The sequence below is a fragment of the Balaenoptera acutorostrata genome, chromosome 3, assembly GCF_949987535.1.
Source record: "Balaenoptera acutorostrata chromosome 3, mBalAcu1.1, whole genome shotgun sequence".
Classification (NCBI taxonomy): domain Eukaryota; kingdom Metazoa; phylum Chordata; class Mammalia; order Artiodactyla; family Balaenopteridae; genus Balaenoptera; species Balaenoptera acutorostrata.
The window spans coordinates 44,121,004-44,141,522 of record NC_080066.1 but is presented as its reverse complement, the minus strand read 5'-3'; the positions used below and the strand labels follow the sequence as shown (position 1 = coordinate 44,141,522).

The 20,519-nt window shown below is 42.4% G+C and overlaps 1 protein-coding gene across 7 annotated transcripts in view; it reads right to left on the bottom strand.

Annotated features, from left to right (window-relative positions):
• Positions 1–20,519, bottom strand: part of SV2B (synaptic vesicle glycoprotein 2B) — a 224,408-nt gene that overhangs the window by 187,171 nt on the left and 16,718 nt on the right. For 2 of the 7 annotated variants that reach the window (XM_057544560.1, XM_028164836.2), the window contains exon 2: positions 19,083–19,237. The gene's annotated coding sequence lies outside the window, so the exon portion shown is untranslated. Of the gene's footprint in view, positions 1–2,770; positions 2,861–10,634; positions 10,806–11,356; positions 11,546–19,082; positions 19,238–20,519 lie in introns of those variants that run through there. The other 5 variants (XM_057544562.1, XM_028164838.2, XM_007164977.2 and 2 more) reach the window with 4 other exon arrangements.

Here is a 20,519-nt window from a genome sequence, read left to right as displayed (position 1 = left end):
CGTGAGCCACAACTATTGAGCCTGCGTGTCTGGAGCCTGTGCTCCGCAACAAGAGAGGCTGCGATAATGAGAGGCCCGCGCACTGCAGTGAAGAGTGGCCCCCACTTGCCGCAACTAGAGAAAGCCCTCGCACAGAAACGAAGACCCAACATAGCCATAAATAAAAATAAATAAATAAATAAATAAACCCAAAGTTAAAAAAAAAAAAAGAAAAATATTTTTTTTAAAAAAACTTCTCTGCTGTCTCTATTTCTTTATCTGTAAAATGGGAATAAAACAGATTTACAAGCTGCCTATTTGAGGGTTGTTGTGAGGATACTGTTGTTGGAATTCCACAAATGCTGAGCAAATGCTGGTGGTGATCCTTATAACCCCAGGGTGACTTTTCCCTCTGATTCCCAGATGGGCAAGCCCTAAGCATTCCCTCGTGTCCCCAAGGTGAGAGCAGAGGGGGCAGACCAGAGACCTGAGCAGGCTACAGGGGATCTGGAGGTGACAGGCTCAATCTGGAGCAGCAGCTGCTGTAAATGGACCTCAGCCAGTCATTGGATTGAGGATGTGGCATTTAATACTATCCGCCATCAGTGAGCTCTCACTAGGAGACAGGTACTGTTCTAGGCCCTTAATGCAAGTTAACTCATATCTCCTTCCCCATAACTCTACAGAGTAAGTAAGACTATCATCATTCTGATTTTACTGACTGGGAGCCTGAGGTACAGATTGTGAAATGACTTGCCCAAGGTCTCACATGAGTAAGAAGCAAGGCCAGGCCGGGAACCCAGGCAGACTGACACTGGGGTTCTTTGCCCTCTACCTTCTCAAAGAAGCTCAAGAATCCAGGAATGACTAGAAGGTCGAGCCAGCCAGAAGGGACCTTACTTGTCTAGAGGAAATGGGCTAAAAATCCCGGGATATCAACCTGGCAGCGACACAGATGAACCTGAGAAACTTGATGGGAATAACCTGGCCTGTGAGAGCTCTACCTGCTGCCCCCAGATCCCGCACACTGGGCCACTGTGGAAACAGGAGGCCACCAACCCCATGATGTGAGGACAGGGGCCCAGCACAGCTTCTCTGCCAGAGGTGGGCTGGCACCACCAAAAGAAGACAAAGCCGCCCATCACGGGGAGTGAGAGGAGAGCTCGGCCCAGCATCCCGCCCTGTTTCCATACTGCTCCTACACTTTCTCATCAACCTCTTCATCGCCTCAGGTGGGCTTATCTTCCACCTCTTTAATTTTGAAGCTACCACTTTTACATTGCTTTCCCAGAGCTTCCTTTTCCTTAAAGCTTAATTTTTATGCTTCGCTTTAAAAAAAAACTCAAAGTGGCTGCATTTAACCCACGGACATTTAAGCAAGCACAGGTGGGTTGCATTCATCACTCATCCTAGGGACAGGAGTGGAACTGAGCCCCTTCAGCCCTCCAGGGCCAAGGTCAGGAGCTCCTGACATGGCCGTGACCTCTTTAGCCCTATCCCCAGGGCCCAGGACTCTTCCCGGAGCAGGGCACCCCCCACAAGGCCATTTCCGCTCCCTCAGAGCCGACCACGTGCCAGCTGGGCTCCATTCCAGCACCATCTGCTTCACCCCAGATCAGGAGAGAGGCCACGGGCAGATTCTGCGCACGGCAGCAGAGCAGGGCCCGAAGGCAGACCATGAGCTGCTCTCACTGGGCCTGGGCTTTGGTCACTGGCAGGGGAAACCTCAGAGAAGTTTTCAGAGGAAGTTGTTGGGGAGCCCAATCAGGCTCTCACCTGCCTGGGAAAACTGTGCTGTTTCAGAGGGCTTCTAAGCATAACAATGAAGGGGGCCCAGGCCTCATTTCCTGTTCTCTCTCTTTTTTAAATTTTTTTAATTGAGGTATAGTTGATGTCCAATATTATATAAGTTTCAGGAGCACAACATAGTAATTCACAATCTTTAAAGCTTATACTCCATTTGCAGTTATTATAAAGTATTGGCTATATTCCCTGTGCAGTACAATATATCCTTGTAGCTTATTTATTTTATGCCTAGTAATTTGTACCTTTTAATCCCCTACCCTTATCTTGCCCCTTCCCCTTTCCCTCTCCCCACTGGTAGCCATGAGTTTGTTCTCTATATCTGTGAGTCTGTTTCTTTTTTGTTATATTCACTGGTTTATTTTTTAGATTCCACATATAAGTGACATCATACAATATTTGTCTTTTTCTGTCTGACTTATTTCATTAAGCATAATACCCTCCAAATCCATCCACGTTGTTGCAAATGGCAAAATTTCATTCCTTTTCGTGGCTAATATTCCATTGTATATATGTGCCACATCTTCTTTATCCACTCGTCTGTCGATGGACACTTAGGTTGCTTCCATACCTTGGCAATCGTAAACAATGCTGCTGTGACCATGGTCTCTCTTGATCTCTACCCTCAGACAAACTTATATTGCTGCAGGCCTGACTTGGGCTCTGGTCCTTTCCCTAGTGTTAACTGACTGTAGGACCTTAAACAAGTCATTTCCTTTTCTAGACTCAACTGCCTCCTTTGCCTAGTACAGAGTTTAGATTCCTGCTGTCCCTTCAGCTCTGAAACACTAAGCTCCTATAGTTCAAGTAAATCCTTCCATTGTCCTGAACTTGTTCTGGGCCCAGAAAGGAACCTGCCTATGAAATACTTATTAAAACAAACCTGAACACTTGGGGGTATTGATGGATGGACATGTCTTCATTGGCAGGTTTCTGTCCTGGGGAGCCATGAAAACAGACTTGAAAACTCACACCTCCCCCTGCTTACGTGAGTTTGAGACGCCAGAGTGCCTGCCAACACGTGTATCATCTGGGGTTGACGTATGAAGCAGTTAACGGTCCCCAGCTCCCAGCTTGAACAGCCAACTGCTACACCCAGGCATCTGTAATGCAAGAAGGCCCCAGAAGTCTGGCAAAATTACCTTCTCTTGCATCTACGCAGAACTGGAAGAGAAAGAAATGAGGTTGTTCAACCACTTGTCCAAGGGTACTTTTGTCTGTGATTTCTTTGCTCTGGGCCTCAGGTTTCCCATCTGTAAAGTGGAAATGGGAGAGAGGACATGGTCTACATGTTCTAGCTCCTGAAAGCAGTTCAGAACTCTATTTCTGGGGGATTACAGAGTCACCAGTTACGGGACAATTTTCAATTGCCTTTTGGGGAAAAAGAAAAGTCAATGCTACTCTCTCCCCTGCTGCCCAAGACAGAAGCAAGCTCTAAAGACTGAAGGAAACAGGAAGTGAGTGGAACAGGAGCTTCCATAGAAACAGGAAAATTCAATAGGACCACAGGCTTCTGTGTGGGCAGCTGCAAGAGGGAATACATGGAGTGGGTGTTCATTGCCAGGGTAGGAGACACTGCTGGGTGAGCTATAATCAACGGTCAAGACAGCAAGGGAGCTTTGGCCTTTGCTCCTGATGCATCTGAGAGCCCCAAGGGAAAATTGACTCTATGTTCCTTGATCTAGAGGAGGGCAGAATGGCAGCGAAGTCAGGGAGGTGGGGGAAAGAGAAACCATTAGCTGCTGAGTACTTACTAGATGCCGAAGACTCATCACTGTCACTCACGTTCCCACTTCTTGCCCAGGCCAAGAAGAAGAATAGAGAGAGCCTCAGCTAACCGAGCAACCACAATAGCATTTACTCACTCATGTATCTAATAAATATTTATCGTGTGCCTACTATGCACCTGGAGCATGGAGAACAGCAGATTTTCCAGTAGAAAACATCATGGAGCAGATATTATGGGAGCGAAGCCCAGAGGCATCTGACAGCAGAGTTTCTGCACCTACATAATCCAAGTGACTCAAAAATTTTGATCATGGAATTCCAACAAAGTAAGGGACAGTGCAGAGCTGAGCTGGGGGGACGGGGGGCGGGGTGGCCTATTGCCGAGAATAGAAGGTTGGTTTCGCTCTGAGGCACCTTGGAAATTTCTAGCTCATAAGGCTGATTATTGTCCACTTGTCTCATTTGGAACATCATGGGCCCCATGCAAATAATCTTCTCAGTAACACTGGCGACTTTAAATGACAGGTTCTCAATTCTCTCTACACTTAGAATTTTCAAGTCTTTCATCAGCTGTAGTGATCCTTCAATCAATTTTTAGACCAACATATTTCCAAGCCCAGGAGCATGAAGGAAACTGCAGAGCACTTGGGTTTTATTACCACCACCATCATCACCATCATCATCACCACCACCACCATCATCATCAACATCATCACCACCACCACCATCATCATCATCATCATCATCATCACCATCATCATCCCCATCCCCGTCACCATCATCACCATCATCATCCCCATCACCATCATCCCCATCCCCATCACCATCATCACCATCCCCATCCCCATCACCATCATCACCATCATCATCCCCATCCCCATCACCATCATCACCATCCCCATCCCCATCACCATCATCACCATCATCCCCATCCCCATCACCATCATCCCCATCCCCGTCACCATCATCACCATCCCCATCACCATCATCACCATCATCATCCCCATCCCCGTCACCATCATCATCACCCCCATCACCATCATCACCATCATCATCCCCATCCCCATCACCATCATCACCATCCCCATCACCATCACCATCATCACCATCATCATCCCCATCACTATCATCATCACCATCATCATTTTACAACTGAGGAAACAGGGGCTCAGAGAAGTTAAATAACTTGCTAAAGTTTACACAGCTAGAACGTAATGAAGCTTGAGTTCAAACCAAGTTTTGTTTGTTCCCAAATCCCACTGCTCCATCCGATCTCCAACATGGTCAATCCTGGTACCCACATATACAAATGGAGGCCAATTTGATACCTCTTTCTCATATTTCCTTCTGGGCTTCAATTCTTTTTTTCCCACTGTTGCCCCTGTCTCTCTCTCTTTCTTCCTCTCTCTCTCTCTCTCTCTCTCACACACACAGGAAACCACTTGCCATTGCGATAACTACTTTTTCTTTCTTTCACTCCCCACCCCCTCCAATATCACTGCAAAGAAAATTCACACTCACACGTATTCAGTCACACTCCAGGGAGGAAATGATCAGTACCTGGAGTCTGAGATTGAAGTCATTCCAGCCTCCCCTTTTCCTGTAAAGCTATTGCCGATTTCTCTCCTTTTATAAACAGGAACACATTATGCAAGATGCTGTAGATGTGGGATTTCTCCAGCAAGCTGGTGACACTCTTTCACTTGGCATAAAATCGGTTTAAATAAATGTCTCCCTTTTTTCAAGATTCTTTCCTGCTCCTGCTTAATCTTAAATTAAGAGCAGTACAATAATAACCCAAGAACATCACACCCCTGAATTTCAGCCACCTCTCCCGGAGGATCTTGTCTCCTTTTTTGAAAGTATGAGCTATTTTTTGGTTTCCACTTGTTTCTCTTTCTTGTCACCACACATTGTTTTCTATAAGATATAAGCAATTGGAGCCTTCACATTTAAAGCCTGTTTTTAGTCCATGTGATCCACAATAAGGCTCTCATGAGACCTTGGAAAGAAAAGGAATAACTTCAGGGAGTTACACTTCAAGATCCACTGAAGCAAAGATCTGCAGTCACCTCCAGTAATTAAAATGACTCTATTCACTCATTCAGTAAATACTCACTGAGTGCATACTATGTGCCAGGCAATATTCAGGGCACTGGTGATACAGCAGTGACTTAGCTCACTGAAGGGACAAACTAAAAACATGCTGATGATATTCAAGTTTATATCTCCTTCTAGGACCTCTTCCTTCAACTCTAGACCCACATATGTAACTATCTAATTAACATCTCCCATTGGATGTCCAATTGAACCCCGTAACTGTCCCTTCTCCATCTCAGTAAAGGGCCACTCTTTCTAGCTGTTCAGGTCAAAATATGTGGAGTCATCCTTGACTCCCTTCTTTCTCTCATACCCTAAATCTAACCCATCATCAGCAAGATATATCCAGAATTTGATGACTTCTCACCATCATCACTCTCCACCGTGGTCCAAACCACCATCATCTCTTGCCTGGATCATTGCAGTAGCCTCCTGACTGATCTCCCTGTTTTCACCCTTAATCTCTAAAGTCTATTCTAAAGTCTAAAGCTCAGGTAATCATTGTAAAACATAAATCAGATAATGTCAATGAGTGCTCAAAATTCTCCAATGGCTTCCCATCTCGCTCAGAGCAAAAGCCAAAGTCTACACAAGGCCCTAGACAACCTTGTATTACCCAGCTCTCCGCCATTTCTCTGATCTCATCTTCTCCATCCCCCTCTTCTCTCAGTTCCTTCTAAATGAATCCCCTTGCTGTTCCCAGAACACGCCAGTACACTGTTCCCTTGGGGCCTCTGCACTTGTTGTTTACCCTGCCTACAAGGGTCTTTCCCCAAATATCCATCTGGCTCACTCTTTCACTTCCTTCATGTCAGCCTGACCACACCCACCCCCTCCTCCACCCCACTCCCCACCCCCATTCAACCAGACACTCCCCATCCTCCTCTCCTCACTTGATATTCTCTCATCACATAATATTGCACATTTACTTATTTACATATTATCTCCCCAACTAGAATAAATCCTTCATGAGGATGAACCTTGCTACCCTGACTGCTGTATCCCCTGCTTACAACATGCCTGGCATGTAAGGAACACTCAAGAAATGTTTGGTGAATGAATGACTATCTAAAGATACCTATGTCTGAAGTTGGTCAGCCATGGAAACAGAGAAAAACACAGAAAAAATAAATAAAAAAAATAAAAAGCACAAGTTGCAGGCATTGCCCGTTCAAGCAGAGATCAGGAGAAAAGGAGCCTTAGCCAAGGGGACTTTAACTTTAAGGTCCCTATGGTAGATTGATTGCACAGATATACCAATTCCTCCCCCGTTCCCTGTATCCATGCTCTCTGCCATGTGACTACTTGGCTCCTCCCATCAAGAAGTGTACTCTATTCCCTATGCCTTCACTCTGGGCTAGCCTTGTGACTTACTTTTGTCAATAGACAAGGCTGAAATGACAGTGTGCCAGTTATAAGCTTAGGCCTCAAGAGGTCATGCGAGTTTCCACTCTCCCTTGGATTCCTGCGATACCATGCGATCATGCCGGGCTAGCCTGTTGGAGGATGAGATACCACCTGGAGCAGAGCCAAGTCATCCCAGCTAAGGCCATCCTAAAGCAGCCAGCTCTTAGCCACTCCAACAGTGGACAAAAATCACATGAGCAAACCCAGCTGGGATCAATCAAGCACACCCTGGATCTGCAGAACTGCCTGGACAAGCCATAGACATGTGAGAAAATGAGAAGTGGTTGCTGTCTTAAGCCACAAGTTGTGGGGAGGTTTGTTCTGTAGTCCCATTGGCAAGGTCATCCCTAATGTGTGTGATCAGCCCCTAGGGGAGGCATCTCAGCTGCTCTGCTCTGAGTACGTGTTCATCAGAAAAGCTTCTCCTTATGATTTAGTTCTCACTAAGGGGGGTCTGCAGGAAGAAAACACACCACCATGCCACACAGTGTCCCAGCCATTACAAATCAACAGACTGGCATGGGGGTGATCAAGGTCACTGTGATGTAGAGTGTTCCAGAGGGACAGATCGGCTTTCTGAGGCAGCAAGACCTCGGATGGGGAAAATTCACAGAGGTGAATGTCACCTTCTGGGCTGACTTGGGGGACACCCAGCCAGCCACCCAACCAGGAGCTAGCCTCATCACAGCCTGTTTCACAGGAGCTTTGACCAGGTTCTCAGGCATCCAGCCCCATTTCTGTCCACAGAATACATTGCAGGAGCCCTGCAGCACCAAGGACAGCAGTGGGGTGGAGCTCTCAAATCCTAAAACCACGCTCTTTTTTTTTTTTTGTATTGGGTCTAGTTGATTTACAATGTTGTGTTAGTTTCAAGTGTACAGCAAAGTGATTTTGTTATATATATACACACACACACACATATTATTTTTCAGATTCTTTTCCATTATAGGTTATTACAAGATACTGAGCACAGTTCCCTGCGCTATACAGTAGGTCCTTGTTTTTTACCTATTTTATATATAGTAGTGTGTGTACATGTATCCCAAACGCCTAATTTATATCTCCTCCTTCCCCCCATGCTATCTCCTTTGGTAACATTAGTGTGCCAAAACCATGCTCTTTAGAGGAACAAAGTCTCAGAGGGGCAGAGCAGCAAACTGTTGTCTTCATATTCAGCCTACAAGGTGGCAGCCTCAAATAAATGCATCATGTGATATTATGAAAATGCATCCCGTAGTACACCAATGGTCAGTATATTTCCAGTTGATTCTAACACCTTTCCACAGCCATAGAAACTACTGTCATTCTCAAAGAATAAAGAATAAAAACTAGCAAGGACAATACCTGCAGACTATTCACTAAAGGTGACCCTTTCTTTCATTGTGGGGGAAAGGAAACGAACATAATACTAAGGTTCAAAAGAAGCACTAAAATAGTCCTTGATCTGGAAAGGACTGGAAGGATAGCTGAACACTGTTTTGCACAGAGCTTCTCAACACCTTGCAGAGATTTATGCCTCTGTTGGCTGCATTTGCTTAGGCTGAGTGACCACAGGAACCTATGTCTCCCAACCAGCCTTCTTCTAAACATAGAGTGTAGGATTTCACCAATTCCTTCCGCAAGAGCTCAGGATATTAATCTTAGTGACAAATAGAAATCATAAGAGGCAATACCCAAGTGACCTTGCCATGTTACCCCACTGACCTCAAATCCTACTTCTGTTCCCCTCACTCACTCAACTGCAGCCTCCCTGGACTCCTTTCTGGTTTTCTTATAAACATACCTCTCTCCTGCTTCAGGGTTTTTGCAGGTGCTGTTACTCTGCCCAGAATGTTCTTCCTCAGACATCTGCCTGGCTCGCTCCTCACTTCCCCAGGGGTCTGGTCAAACGTCGCTTAGCAGCAAAGCTTTCCCTGATCAAACTGCATTAAAAAATAACTATCCTCACCCCACCCTCTGGCAAGATTCCCCCTTCCTCTTACTCTGCTTTACTTCTCTCCACTATAATGCATCACTATCTAGTTACTTATTTACTTGTCCATTATCTTACACACATACTCACACACACACACACACACAAGGTAAGCTCTTTGAGGGGCTTTATTTAGTTCAATTCTGTATTCCCCCCACATAGAGCAGTACCTGACACGTCGTAGGTACTCAGTGAATGAACTGCCATTTCTTAAGCACCTACTTTGTGCCGAGCAATTTATATGATGATCATTTCCCAATAAACACATATTTTTAAGCATCTATGATGTAATTATATTATAAGAACTCCACTGTTATCTCCATTTTACAGATCAGGAACCCAAAGCTCAAAGCAAGGCTAAATAACCTGCCCAAGACACTCACCTAGGTCTGTTTGAGCATGAGAGCCCACGCTCCTTGCAGTGTGCCAACCTGCTTTTTAAATACCTTAGTGATGGTTTAGGTTACAAAACGTATGTGATACACATCTCTGGTAACATGCATAACACAAGAGCTCGTCATCCTACCATTTTTCATCACCCACTATAGCTTTTGTTCAGGAAAAAACATCCATCAGATTGGATTTTTATTTCCCAGAGCACATTGGTTGAAACAGCTTTAGCTTTCCTTTATTCCACCTATTTAGAGACAATCAAGGTCAGAGCTTTCCTTTTGAACTGAGCTGGGACAAGCACAGACAGCTCAGGGACCCGAGGGAGATGAAGGTAGTTCAACTGCTCTGAGAATCCCTCAGAATTGTCCAGAATCTCTGCCTTTGTGTACTGCTCCCAAATCTTCCGGGTCCTAGAATTTAGGAAAATGGTCCATTAAAAAAACAAAAAGGCTGATCTCCTGCATTGGGCACACTCTTCCCTTGGTGTCATCCTATGTCTGTGTCTACTGGAATCGATGTGGTCACGTACTGCAAATGCCAGCCCTGTTGTGACTTGTAGAGCTCTGACCATCCAGTAGCCTTGATGCTGATGAGGTGGGAGAGCGATGGGGGTCACTCACAGACCAAGGGACCAAGACAGGGACCCCGTCCCTGCTGAAATCCATGTAATGCCTCAACTAGGAGAGCTTCCTTTTAAAAATAATCACTGCCACAATTAATTCCTCCCTCCTCTCTGCTCCCACCACTCTTTTCACACCTGCATTACTGAACTGATCACAGCTCATTGTTACAGGTGTTTCTTCTTCACCAGGTGTGAGCTTCTGGGGAAGTGGACTTTGTTTTCATCACCTCTGTACCCTGAAGAATTAATCCAGCCTCTGACACATACTATGTGCTCGACTAGTATTTGCTGACTAAAGAAAGATGCAGAATGAGCCTGTACTACGTCTGCTGCACCCACTGGAGCAAGCAGGGTAAGTCACCTCTTCTAGAAAGGGCAAGAGGCAGAAGCAGAAGAGACCAGGGTAGACCAGAAGGACCGCTGAGCTGGCTACAAGGCCCAATTCTCCCCCACAGGTACATACCTCTCATCCTTCACCTGCCACTCTCCGAAGCTTAAAGCCGCCCACATTTGCCTCTGAACAAGCTTTTTAAAAAATGAGCAGGCACCCCCTCCCCACCCCAGTACCCCACCCTACCCCACCCTACCGGGCTGCTCTTTTCAGAGCCCCAGACATCGACGTTAAGTTACCTTTAAAAGGAGCTAGTTCGCATCTGTGGTTTCTGGTTAAAGGATCCTGTTTCAGCAGCCCGGCTGAACCCTGGACAGCAGAGATATCTAACACCCGTCTGCGGAGGAAACGGCAGGGCCTCGCTCCTCCCTGGCTAAACGCATTTGCTCACCCGTCCCTGCAGAACAAATCATGTTCTTTTCCTTGCGCTAAAATCCCTCTATAAACAAATCTTCTCTGTGTCCCTAAGAAACGGCTCCCACACCCGCGGAGGGCGCCCTGCACATACAGAAATACACGCAAACCCCAACCCAGAGCCACCAGGTGTAAGCCTGGTTTTGATGTCCTTTAAGAACAAACCAACAACAACAATAATCCATCTAAGAATTGAAACTAAAAGCGGTGACTAGAAAGCTTATGGACAGGGAGTTATAAACGTCCGTAGCCTAAGTTGCAAAACTATGCATGGCGCTAACAGTTCAAACACGCTTTAAAAACAGCCCTTGGGGATGCCACCTTCAAAGAGGCGCGCAGCCCCGGGCAGCGGGCAAGTCCTTGCTTTTCTGCGCCGGCTTTCCAAGTCTCTCCCCTGTCTTTTGTGCCATTTACTATAAACAACATTCGGAGGTAGCAGCGTGTACGTTTTCAGCCCTGGCAGGAGAGCCTGGGAGCCCCAGGAGCGCGTGGGGTCCGCGCCGCGGCCGGGTCTGCACGCGCCGGAACGAGCAGCACAGCCCCCTACCTGGGTGGGAAATCCGCGGGCGGCCGCCTCCGGGTGCGGGCGGAGCGGCGTCCGCCCTGGTGGCCCCGCCGGCAGCTCCGGCGAACGCTGCACTGGGGCGATCCCCGCGGAGGCAGGAGTCCACGGGTGTCACACCTGCATCACGGCGCCCGCGCCGCCGCCGCAGCCGCCGCCGCCCGCCCTGGCGCAGCGCGCAGCGCGCCGCCGCCGCCACACTGAGCACCAAGGGCGGGAGGCTCCTGCGTCCTCTATTCAGTGGGATCAGATCCTAACCCGCTTTCTACCCGGCCTGAGCATTAAGGCATTCGCGGCGGGCAGCTCTTCGCTTCTAAATCTCCTTCTGATTGGAGACGGAGTGTTCGGGATAGCTGGGTGGGAAGGGGACCCAGCGGGACCCCAGGCTCCCTGGATTTGCAGAGCAATAGATGTTAAACTTCTTATTCCTCGAGTTTCGAGTTTCATCCCCCAATGATTATTGTCATCTCCTTCGCGCTCTCCACCTCGCCGGGGGCAAGGGGGCGCTGTGTACTTCACACCCCCTTTCACCAGCCCCAAACTAGGACACGTCAGAGGACACGACTCAAATTCCTGGGAAGGGGAATCCTCTGATAGACCCATCCCCAAAGTACCTTAGCTAATGGATGTCATTAAATCGCTCTGTCCTGTGACCTCATCGGGGAACTGAGAAGAACCTACCTGACCAGTGGGAGAAAGGAGGAAGTCTTGGGGGGCTTGATGCATTAAACCAAGCCCTTCACCTACATATGTCTCCCACCTAACAGCCCCCACTCTCACTCTACCCACAAAAGAGTTCAGCAAATTCAACTGCCAAGGCTCACCCTGCAATGAAAGGCTCTTTTCAGGAGCAAGGCTCCTTCTAGGAGACAGTGAGAAGCAGGGAAATGGCACTGGAAATTCAGAAGTGAAATCAAACAACACACTGCCTGAGGTGCCTGGCCTCTCCTAGGGCCTGGAACTACATCCCTTTCCTAATAGTGGAGGCAAGGGCTAAAAGCCTCTTCCCTTTTCCACATCCAGCACAACCTGCCATCACAAGGTCTTTGGTACCATCTTCTCAACACCTCTGCCATCAGCACACTGCCCGGAGGGCCTCTGTCTCTTCCCTATTTCAGGCCCCCATCATCTCTCACCTGGACCTCCTCCAGGGCTTCAACTGCTCAGCCTCCTAGACTCAGTCCTTAAAATGTGAACATGACCTTGATTCTTTCTTACCTAAAACCATGCACTGGCCATGTCCTTAGAAAAGCTGAGACTCTAACACATCTCCCTTAGTCACCAAAGATCAGGCCCCTGCAGAACCCTACAACCTCCCCGCCACCATCTCCATCTTTTCCCCCCGTACTCCAGCCGTAACAAACTTTTAATTTCTTGCACGTGCCTCACTCTCTCACCTCCAGGCCTTTGCATGTTCTTTTCTGTCTGCCCAGAATATCCTCTTCCTCCTAATCTTCTTATCCCTGCCTAATGCCTAATGGTCCTCAGTTGAGCCATCTCTTCCTTGAGGCAGTCCGCCCTCATCCCTGGAATAAGGGAGTTCTCCCTGCTCTGTGTGCATGGGGCCACCACTGCTTCCTCTACCACAGCACCCAACACCTGTTACTAAAGTTGACTTCCTAGTGTCTGTCTCCCTCACTAGAACATAAGCTGTGGAAATGCATGGTCTCTTGTTTGCTGCATGTGCAAAGGCATATAGTGTCTCTCAATGTATATTAGTGCAGCCACTATCCAGATTAAGATATAGAACAGTTCTGGCATCGGAGATTTCTTTATGACCCTTACCAGGCAATAACTACTCATCTTCCATATGTAACCACTATTCTCGCCTCTTCCAGCATCAATTATTAGTGCCTGTTCTTGAACTACATATGAATGGAATCAACAGTTTTATATTATTTCAGATTTTGAAGGTATATATCTACCTATTTTATATATATATAATATATATGAATAAAGACAAATTTTACTTTTCATTTTCCAATGCTTATATCTTTTATTAAAACTTTTTCTTGCCTTATGGCTCTGGCTAGGACTTCTCATACAATGCTAAATTAAAGTGTCAATACCTAGTCTTATTCTTAGATTCAGGGAAAAAGTCTTCATACTATTAAGTATGATGTTAATTACAAAAGTGATGATAATGAAGAGCCTTGTTTTATTCCTAATTTCAGAGGGAAAGCATTTTTACCACTAAGTATGATGTTAGCCATTGGTGTTTATTTTTATAACATTTATCAGATTAAAGAATTCTGAGAAGGAATATCAGGGAATAATAGATTCCCTTCTTCTTTTAGTTTGCTGAAAATTGTATAATAAATATGTTAAATTTTTTCAAAAGTTTTTTGCATCTATTGAGATGACCATATAGTTTTACTCTTTTATCCAACTTGGGTAATTACGTTCACTGACTTTTGAATGTTAAATCAACCTTATATTCCTCAAATAAACCCTACAGGGAAATGATGTCATATCTTTTTTATATATCACTGTATTTGATTTGATATTTTGTTTAATATTTTATATTAAAAATATTCTATGTTCATGAGCGACATTAACTTATAATTTTGCTTTCTTGTAATGTCCCTGTCAAGTTTTTATATCAAGGTTGTGCTGACCTCATAAAATGAACTGGAAAGTTTTTCTCATTTCTATTATCTGGAAGAGTTTGTATAGATTGGTATTCTTTCTTTTTTAAAAGTTTGAAAAAATTCATCAGTGAAACCATTAGAGCCTAAATTTTTTATTGTGAGGTTTGTAATTACAAAGCTCACTTAGGGACTTCCCTGGTGGTCCAGTGGCTAAGAATCTGCCTTCCAATGTAGGGGATACAGGTTTGATCCCTGGTTGGGGACCTAAGATCCCACACACCACAGGGCAACTAAGCCCGTGCGCCATAACTACTGAGCCCACACGCCACAACTACTGAGCCCACACACCATGACTAGTGAGCCCCCATGCCGCAACTACAGAGCCCACGTGCTCTGGAGCCCGCACACCACAACTAGAGAGGAGCCTGCATGCCACAACGAAGAGCCTGCACGCCACAACGAAAGATCCCGCATGCTGCAACTAAGACCCTACACAGCCAAATAAATAAATATATTTTTTAAGTTCAATTATTTTATTAGCTATATGACTATCCAGATTTTCTATTTCTTCTTATATCAACTTTGCTAAACCATTACTTTTTCAAGAATTTTATTTTTACTTTTCATTTAAGCTTTCAAATTTTTTAGCTGCAGTGATGCCCTATTTTCATTCCTGATTTTGATAATTTGCATTTTTTTCTTTCTATTACTCCTTGCCTGGGATTTATCAATTTTATTATATTTACCAATAAAAAAACAAATTTTGTGAATTTTGCTCTGTTATGTTTCTAAAGACTAAATTCTGCTTTTTTCATTTCCTTGCTCCTTCTTTCATTTGATTTAATTTGCTGTCTTTTTCTTCTTGAAATGGAAACAGATTATTGGTTTTTAATAGCCTATAAATTTCCTTCTAAACACTGATTTGGTTATGTCTAACAAGTTTTATATGTTTCATATACATTTCTGTTCAGTTCAAACTATTATACAATGTAGACTGTGATTTCTTTGACCCATGGGATTATTGAAGTGTAATTTCCAAACATTTAGGAGTTTCTGTTTTCAGCTTGTCCAATCTTTTCGTTGCTTCTTTATCTTGTTTTCTACCTTCTTTTTCATTAATCAATGTTTTAATTAAATTTTATATATATATATTCACTTTAGCTTTCCCTTTTAGTATTTTTATTTTGCTTTGATACTCTATTTATATAGTGCAACTCTAATTGCATTCTACCTTATCATTTATCACTTCCCAAACAATGCAAAAATCCTACAAAAGTTTAACTCCATTTTATATACACACATGCACACACACACACATACAGTGACCAAACTTTAAGTGTAAGGATTAGTAAACAGACCTAAATCTTCTTTTTGAATAGTTAGGTCAGTAGCTTTGTCCAAGCAAGTTTTCTGAGCTATTCATCTCCCATGCAGAAACAGAAAGAGAGCCAATGGTCTCTCTCTCCATATGTATTTCAAATAAACTCCTCTCAGATTACATGAGTGAATTTCATTTTATCACCTGACCCTTAGATGTCAGCATGACACCACATTTGAAAACTTGCCATAAAATAGGGTTGACTAGCCTTAGCTAGTTCCTTACCATCCTTATCATGAGAAGACAGATGTGGACTGAACTGAGTTCTTAAATATATATATATAAAATATATACTTATATTTAATACATATTAATTATATAAGTACTATTATTTAAATATATATATACACTAAACCTGACAAGACATTGTTATTATTGTTCTTTTAAAAAGTCAATATTTTTCTATATATTTAACCAGTTCTTCATTCCTTCTTGGAGTTCTGTGTATCTATTTGGAGGTTCTTTACTTCAGTCTGAACAATTCTTTTTAGTATTTCTTGTAGTGAACATCTACCAGAGACTAATTCTTTCAGCTTTTCTACAACTTAAAATGTCTTAATTTGACCTTTATTTTGGAAGATTATTTTTCACTATGTATAGCATTCATAGATGGAAGTCTTTTTTTCTTTCATTACTTTGAAGAAGTCAATCTATTGTCTTCTTGCTACCATATGTTCATTTGAAAACTGCTGATGGTCTTGTTATCACCTCTCTGAAAGCAGTCTTTTTGCCTTTCACTGCTTTTAATATTTTCTTTCTATATTTTCTTTCAGAAGTTTAATTATGATGTTCCTATATATAGTTTTATTTTTTTTCTGATTCTGAGCATCCTGAATTTGTGGGTTAATATCTTTTATCAGTTTTAGAAAATTCTCAGACTATCTTTTCAAATGTTGTTTCTGCCCTATTTTCTCTCTCCTGTGCTCTTAGATTGAGAAAGCACACGTTACACATAATTAAATGGTTTTGATATTATCCCACATGTCTTTTATGTTCCATTTTTTCTATTCCCTTTTTACCTTCTTTGTACTTTAGCTTGAGAATTTTCTATTGACCTTTCTTTGGGTTCACTAATCTTGTTTTCTGCTGTGATCAATTTGCTGTTAAACCCATCCAATGAGTTTTTAAGTATAGATATTACATTTTTCAAATGGCTACTTGATTATTTGACATAAGCTTTGTTGAATTTTTCTTTTTATCCATTCTGTCCATCATTTTCTCTATTTTCTTTAACATATATATAAGAAAATCTATTAACTACAACATATGGATAATTTATTTTATTGTCTTTTCTGTTGATTATTAGCAAACATTTTCTTGCCTTTTTGCATGTATCCTGTTTTTTTCTTGTATAACAGATACTGTGTAAAGGAACCATTGAAAACTGAAGTTACTCTTGTTTTCCTCCAGAGATGGTTCACCTTGCCCTCTGTTATACAGATAAGATTAGGGGTTGATCACCTCAATCCATTCAGGAATAAGCTTCCAAGGAACTGGATGTTAGCTCTACTTAGACTAATTTCACCTCTGTGTTCATATGTCTCAAAGATGAGAACTGCCATGTGTTTATTGTAGGACATAGCCTCCAGGGAGAATTTTTCTCATCAGCACTATGAGACTGCAAAATATTTCACTCTGCCTTTCCAATCTAGCACCTAGCTTCTTATACCCCCCAACTCAGCATTCAGCAAAGATCCCATCAGGCAAACTGTCTGTACATTTGGGTGTTTTCTAGATTTTAAACTGGCATACAATCCATATGGTGGTCTAAGGCTCTGCCGTTTTCTCTTCCCCTAGTATAACCCCTCTGCCTGATCCTCAGCCCATGCTTGGACTCAGCAAATCCATAAGGAAGAAAAGATAAAATCAGCTCACCCACCTAGGAAGAGCTCTTCCTTCTTTGGAATGTTAGTTCATTTAGTCCTTTTTGCTTTCACTATTCTCAGATATCATTTAAAATATGATTTCTATAATTTATTCTTTTTTTCTAGTTGATGTGCAAGATTAATGGCATGCCACCACCTATTAAATACTACTGGAAAGCAGAAATTGATTTGCTAACTGTTTAATCCTCTCAACACTTTTATGAGGTAAGTACATTTTTCAGACAAGTTGTGTAACTTGCCAAAGATCACTTAATAGTAAGTAATGAAGACAGGAGATGAACCTAAGCTATCTCATCCTAAAACCAGGGGTGACAATAACCATGATGATATATTGCCTCCAATGGATGGGAATATTCTTTTTCAATAAAGAATGCTAATTCTTTATTAGCATTAGGTAATTAGGTAAAAAAATGTTAATTCTGACTTCTAACTGAAAATCGGAAGGGAAGATCATTTTTGAAACTTCCTTTTGAGATTCATTTTGAGTCAGATATGCAAGTTATTTAAATTCAAGGCACATCTCTCAACAAAATTTTTCTGTAGAAACTAAATGACCCTTTCCTACCCCTCAAGCCCCAAGAGACAAACCTCACTTAATCAAAAGTGGTTTTGGTCATATTTTCTTCAGGAAACATGAGGGGTAACTGTCAAGTTTTCTGTGTCCTCCTCCCACAGAATTCTATTGTTAATTATGACAATTCACTTCAGGAATACAAATGCATTGAGGGGAACACTTTCACTTTATATTTTAATTTTTGGAATGTAAGTGCAGTGGACTCCTAAACTGCTTGCCTAGAACAGCAAAGGTTAAGGTAATTAGAGTAGAAATGGGAAAATCCATAATCAATTTGTGTTTTAGAAGGGTCGAAGAATACCAAAATGAGAGCTGAGAGGGCATCAGGCAGCCGGTGGTTTGTGGCTGCAAAGGGTGAGTCACAACTGAAGCTATAATATGGAAACCAGCACATTCTGAAAAGCACTGGTGTTCACCCTCTTCTTTTTCACTTAATGTTTTTTTATTTTATTTTTATTTTATATTGGAGTATAGTTGATTTACAATGTTGTGTTAGTTTCAGGTGTACAGCAAAGAGATTCCATTATACATATATATGTATCTATTCTTTTTCAAGTTCTTTTCGCATTTAAGTTATTACAGAATATTGAGCAGAGTTCCCTGTGCTATACAGTAGGTCCTTGTTGGTTATCTATTTTAAATATAGCAGTGTGTATATGTCAATCCCAACCTCCCAATCTATCCCTCCCCCCCTCCTTCCCCCCAGTAACCATAAGTTCATTCTCTAAGTCTGTGAGTCTGTTTCTGTTACATATATACAATGGACTGTTACCCAGCCATTAAAAAGAATGAAATAATACCATTTGCAGCAACATGGATGGACCTGGAGATGATCATACTAAGTGAAGTAAGTCAGACAAAGACAAAAATCATAAGATATAAATGCAGAATCTAAAAAAAATGATAAAAATGAATTTATTTACAATACTGATGTTTACTCTTTGTGGGCCTTTGCCTAAGAATAATGTGATAATGATAAAGTCTCTTCTAGCTACAGCTTTATCAGTAGAAATAATTAAGATGCAAAAGAATCAGAATCTCTTCCACTCGCTCTACTGACAGGGAGGAACTTCGGACTTGACCATGGCAAAAGTCAATATATGAACTTACTGAGAAAGACTTGATAGTTGGTTTTTAGAAAGGAAAGTGTCACCTGATACTGAAGAAAAACCAAACAATTCCATAAAGAAAACAATTGTCTGCCTGAAAGCAGAATTTTAAAACTAAATCTAAAAAAGGAATCCACAAAATCCCATCACAGGATTTTAAATATTTCCATTACCTTCTGCTGCTTCCCAATTAACCAAAGAAGGCAGTGATTTCCATGCATTGGCCGTGTCCGCCAGACTTGCTGGTTCATTTCCTGGATTCTATCACTCTGTAAATTTTGATGGTTCAATTATACTACCATCAAACGATGTTAAAATGCCATCCTTCCTGTATTAAAAAAAAAAAAAAAATTTAACACTACCTGCCAGTATAGCAATCAATTTAACAGCTGCTTTTATCATGTGCTTACCATTTGAAAGGCATTCTATGTATATTTTTGCTAATTTTCCCCAAAACACTGCAATTTATGCACTTTATTTTCATTTTCCAGATTAAAAAAAAAAAAAACAAGCTTAGAGTGGTCAGGTAATATGTCTAAGGCCACACAACCAGTAAGCAATAGGGTTAAGAGTCAAATCATGGTAAAATTCCAAAGCTTGGGTTCTTTCTATAAAATCACTCTTCTCCTATTGGAATATCTTGGTTCCAAACTAGCTGTCCTGTCTTATCCCTCCTCATGCCCATTGCCACACCTTCCATTCTACCCAAATCGGTCTGTTCCCTCAAATATTTTGTATTTATTTTCTCTTCTGTATCTTTACACACACAATTCCTCATACTAATATTGTTTCTAATCCTCAACCCTATAAAAAGCTAATTTATCCTTCAAGTGCCTGCTGAGATTCCACTTCTTCCAATAAACCTGCCCAGACCACCTTACTTCCTCCTCCAGCTCTCCATAGCAATCTCTCCCTTCCAGATATGTATATGACATATGTTCTATTTGTTCATTCATTCATTCAGCAGATCTTTATTCACTTCAAGCACTGGAAACACAGAGATGACTGGAAGTGAAATCCAATAACAAATAGATAAATATAAAATGTGTTTTAAATATATTAATATATATGTGAATGTATATACACACATTTATATGTTCAACAATATTAACAATAGCTGATATTATTGAGTGCCTATTATGTGCCAGGCACTATTCTAGGCCGCTTAGGTGTTCTAACTTATTTAATCTTCACAACTCTTCAAAGTAAGTACCTTCTTATTTATGAGAATACTGACACACAGAGAGGTTAAACAAGTTTCCCAAGGAAGATGAGGATCACCTACAATATTCACTACACCCTTCTTCTCCTGGTCCCTTTGATGAACTTCCATCTTCCTTGGAAACATTTGGAAAAAATGTGAACCCCATAAGTGGCCCATGAATGACCTAAGTAAACCCAGTCAGTAATTCCAGTAAATAATTCCAGTGCCCTGGCCCATGATCCATCCAGAAACTCAAGCCTAACAGCATTTCTTTGCAACAGAAATTGGCTCAAGGAGGTCCATAAGATCACACTAAAGAAAAAATTACTTTTTCTCTTCTGGACATGAATGAGGAATCATCAAATAGCCCTGTTTGCTATCAGCAGCCATTTTACAACCATGAAGA